Here is a 5301-nt window from a genome sequence, read left to right as displayed (position 1 = left end):
TGGAGGATGGCCCAAGTCCTTGGGCCCTGCACCCGCATGGGAGACCAGGAGAAGCACCTGGCTCCTGGCTTAGGATCAGCATGATGCACCGGCCGCAGTGGCCATTGGAGGGTGAACCAAAGGCAAAAAGGAAGACCTTTCTCTCTGTCTCTCTCTCTCACTATCCACTCTGCCTGTCAAAAAAAAAAAAACAAAAAAACAAAACAAAAAAACCCAGAGTATGAGAACTTTAGGAAAGGAGGCTAGGGACCAGAAATATAGAACGGAAACATGCCACTGCATGCAGTCAGCGTCTGTCTGCTCTGCAAGCTTTTCCGCTGCGTTTTCCTTATTTTTTCTCTCCTGTACAAGGTTCCATATGCAAATGATGTCAGATTCCCAGGGTCAAAGAAAGTGGACTCTGGTCTCACCCTGCCTAGTACAAAGAAATCCATGCAGTGTCATGAAGGCGCTGTGTGATGCTCGGGAAGTTCCTTAACATTGTCAAAGCTTCATTTTCTCCTTATGTCAAATGGGAATGATGATAGTATCCACCAAACTCATTTCTCTATAATTTTACTTGTGCTAGTAATTAAAATACTCAAAAGGATGATTCATTTTAACAAATGCCAACTATTATTACCATGCACAGGCACTGAGCTGTATTTCTCAGAACTCATTTACTTACTCTCTAGAACGGGAATTTTGGGTTCATTTTGGCAATATCAGTTTTCCCCTGTTTTACTGTGAATGCAAGATCATGAGAGATTGATTGATTCAGTGTATGACATTTTCACCTCCTCTCTTTTCCAGCAGGCGTGATCTCAGTTTGCTACAGAGTCAGTGACTTAAGGTCCATTCCTGTTCTGCACCATCAGTACGCAGGTCCCATTGTACTTCTCCCTGGCCTCTCCTCAGCCCCATGCCATCACGACTTTGTGACTAATTGCTTGTGGAAAGAGCAAGAGAAAAACTTCCTAATTCCATCATCTCTCGTGACAATCTTTTCCTGGAAATGGGAAGCCCCCTTTCCTTAGAATAGGATGCATTAACAGTACCAACTGAGAGAAAGTATAGTTAACTGAGGTTACTAAAAAGAAAAAGCAATTCAAATCAATTGGCAATCTACAAAAAGAGTTAAAGATTTTAAAAGCTATTATTAAAATTGCTATATTGGTCTATTATGCTATATTATATGTGTGTACATATTGTATGTCCACATGGGGAAATTTTATTAAGAGTTTTATTTTAAATGGCTTATAGATAAGATTGTCCATAAATTTAAGCTGCTAAAATCAATCAAAGATACATTTTAATTTGTGGGACCTGAATCTGTGTATCATATGTTTTAGACTTGTTGGTAGAAAGAAACTAAAAACATTTTAGATGGTTGTGCTTAAGTTTACTGGCTAAACAAACTACACCATGTTAGATATTTAAGAGGTGTTTTCAAATACATGATTCTTAAAATTTATAGAAGGCATTGGACCTTCTGGTAAATGTTTTCTTAAGTTGTTATCTAATGGTTGAAACTGTTTGCTAAGTATTCATGTAATATTGCTATTGTCAGCAAGCGATCTAGGACTTGCTCCCTCATTTCTCTATTCTAAGCCCAACTTGTTCTTTCATTTCACTATTCTCTTCAAGGTAGGAAACTAATTCTATTATGAAGGAATCTGTAGGATGCACAATTTAATCTTTAGACCTTATAAAAGAGATGGCTAACATTTTTCTGCAATAGCATAGCCAAAATAAGAACTTAAATAATAATCTCATAGCTAGATTCACTTCGCCATCAGCGAAGTATACAGTAAGTAGAAAAAACCTCCCTTTCAGACCTAAGGGAAAGAAAGTTTTAAAGTGAGAATATAATTTTCCTCATGGGCATTGTCTACCTTAGAAAAACTACTACAGAACATGCCTGTGACTATAGACTTGTAGTTCAGGCCACCGAAGATTAGAGATGGGACACGGGCACTCCCTTGACTTGCATCCTCTGGTCTGCTTTAACACAAACCAGGAGGAAAAGAAAGCTAGGCATCAGAAGCAATGGGTGGCAGGCCTATTAATGGCTGATCTGTACAGTGATCTGCCCTCAAGGAGACCCAACAGGCCAGTCCACTGCAGTGGCTTTCAATGTGGTAAGCCTGGGCTTCAGCAGAAGTCAGCTTGTGAAGAGCCCTGGCAGCTCTGCCAAGAGTTGGATCACTGGAAATGGACCTGCCCTGGAGTCGAAGGGTGCCCAGGTCAGAGCCACAGATCTTATTGGCTCTAAGCTGAAAAGCCCTTCACTCAGCCCAACTTCCAAAGTGACCACTGCAGCTGAGGGGATGGTCAAGTAGGGTCAGCAACATTGCAGGCAGAACTGTAAATTTCTTGTTAGAGATGCCACCTGCCTTTACCTGGCCAGCTCTCCTCCCAGGCCAGCCAAGTAATGAGAGTCAACAGAGTGCCTTCCCCTAGGAGGTTCACACCTCCCTTAGGATATACCCCATGTGAAGAGATAGATAGGTCTGGGCCTCTGAATTTACAAGGCCTAAAGCCCACCAGATTATTATCAAGCCCCTTCTGTCAGGTTCTATTTGCCTCTCAATCAGAAAACTTAATTGTAGCTTAGACAGCACCTTTCTTAGCTCCTCTAATAATGACTCTGTCCTTTGTTCTAGGCCCTGTATAGTGCACTTGGGCCTCATTCCTTTGTAATCATAACCTCTACTCTACCACCAATGGCTCTACTCCCAACCTGTGTGTACTGATGGTCCTCTTCCCCACTGAATGCTGTATAATTGTTCAAACCTGGTAAATACCACTCTTAGGATCATTGGTTACTATCCTCACTCTGTCTTTTATGACTTTGTCTAAATATGATCAGAGTCGGCAAACTTGGAAGGCTTCCATAGCCTTGGCAACTCATGACGACAGCCTAGGATGGTTACTGGCGCCATAAACTAGAGTGTCAATTTGTTGGGTCAACAACAGGAGCCACTGTGCACTTGCTCCTCATGTGGGATCTCTGTCCTTAATGTGCTGTACATTGTGATTTAATGCTATAACTAGTACTCAAACAGTATGTTTCACTTTGTGTTTCTATGTGGGTGCAAACTGTTGAAATCTTTATACTAAATTGATCTTCTGTATATAAAGAGAATTGAAAATGAATCTTGATGCAAATGGAAGGGGAGAGGGAGTGGGAGAGGGGAGGGTTGCGGGTGGGAGGGAAGTTATGGGAGGGGGAAGCCATTGTAATCCATAAGCTGTACACTGGAAATTTATATTCATTAAATAAAAGTTAAAAAAAAGAAAAAAAAAAGAATAGGATGCCCACTGAGTCATGCAGCGCCCCAACAGGCAGCGGGTGATGGCTCAAGTACTTGGGTTCCTGCCACCCATATGGGATACCAGGATTAAGTTGTCAGGCCCTAGTTTCAGTATGGGTAATTGAGAAGTGAACCAGTGGAAAGGAGAATTCTCTGTCCCTCTGTTTCTACCTCTGCCTCTGCCTCTATATCTGTCTTTCTACCTCACTGCCCCTCAAATAAAATGAAAAGCTAAATAAATTTAAAATGTGTTTTGGAGGGGCGAGTGTTGTGGCACACTGGGTTAAACCACTGCCTGTGATACCACCATCCCATTTTAGAGTGTTGGTTTGAGGCCTGGCTATTCCACTTCTGATCCAGTTCTCTGATAATGCACATGAAAGAGCAGGGGGGAAGATGGCAAGTACATGGGCCCCTGCCACCCACATGGGAGACCCAGATTGAGTTCCTGGCCCCTGGCTTCAGTCTGGCCCAACCTAGACCATTGTAGCCATTTAGAGAGTGAACCAGCAGATAAAATATCTCTTTCTCTCCTTTTTGCTCCATTTATGACAATATTTCAAATAAATTAATCCTTTAAAAATGTATTTTGGGGGCTGGCATTGTGCTGCAGCAGGTTAAGCCTCCATCCGAAACACTGGCATCCCATATGGGCACAGGTTCAAGTCCTTGCTGCTACACTCCTGATCCAGCTCCCTGCTAAGGTACATGGGAAAGCAGTGGGAGATGGCTCAAGTGATTGGGTCCCTGCATGCATGTGGGAGACCTGGAAAAAGTTCCAGGCTCCTGGCTTCAGCCTGGCCCAGCCCTGGCTGTTGTGGCCATCTGGGGAATGAATCAATGGATGGAAGATCTCTCTGTGACTCTGTTCCTCCCTCTGTAACTCTGCCTTTCATCTGCCTTTCAACTAAATCTTTTCTTTTTAAAAGTGTTTTGGAGGTGCTAGTTTAGCTTATTTCTAAATATATTCCCACTCCATATTAGCCCAAACCCAGTGAGTCAGTAGGGCCAGTCACTGAGGTGCAAGGTTCAAAACAACACAAACAGTAATTGTTCCCTTGAGGTGCCTGAAAACATGCCCAAGGGTGTAAGTCTCCATTCATCCCCCTGGAAGATGATTAAGCACCTGTTTTTCTTCTTTCTGCAAAATGTTCCAAATATCTCAGCCTAGAAAGCAAGAATGGTTTCAAGAACTAAAGAGCACCTACGGCAAATAGAGTTCCTGCGCCTTTGGAAACAAACAGGGAGCCCATTTCCAAGTTCCTTCCTGCTTTGTCAGTTACAAATGATTAGGTCAAGATGATAACCTCTCATCATCTGGAGGACACATTGACAAAATTTTCTCCTGTCCATCAAGCAGGAGTGAGGATGGGAGGAGATTGCTGCAAGGTGTTCTGGTGACTTTTCTATGCCTTTACACTTCTGTTCCACACGCTCTTGTGCTAGTCAAAGTTCTGAAGGAGGACAACTAAGTTTTTAAAAGTCCTAATTCTATCCCCACTCTTGACATACAGGATTTCTGTCCCTATGTATGTATTACATTCATCTTAGAGTCAAACTTTATTTTTTTTATTTTTAAAAGTTTATTAATTACGTGAAAGGCAGAGAGAGAGAGAGAGAGAGAGAGAGAGAGAGAATATGGAAGGCCAGGTTGAAGGCAGGAGCCACTCCATTCAGGTCTCCTACACGGGTGGCAGGGACCCAAGTATTTGAGCTATCACCCACTACTTCCAAGGGGCATTATTTGGAAGCTGGATTGCAAGCAGAGGTGGAACTTGAACCCAGGCATTCCAATATGGGGTGTGAGGATCCCAAGTGGCCTTTTATTATTTTTTTTAAGATTTATTTATTTGTTTGAAAGACAGAGTTACAGAGGTGCAGAGGCAGAGATAGAGAGCGAGGTCTTCCATCTGCTGGTTTCCTCCCCAGATGGCTGTAATGGCCAGAGCTGCACCAATCCAAAGCCAGCAATGAGGACCTTCCTCCAGGTCTCCCACATGGGTGC

Source organism: Lepus europaeus, chromosome 6 (genome assembly GCF_033115175.1).
Source record: "Lepus europaeus isolate LE1 chromosome 6, mLepTim1.pri, whole genome shotgun sequence".
Lineage (NCBI taxonomy): Eukaryota > Metazoa > Chordata > Mammalia > Lagomorpha > Leporidae > Lepus > Lepus europaeus.
The sequence above is the reverse complement of the archived record's forward strand: the minus strand, read 5'-3'. Positions refer to the sequence as shown.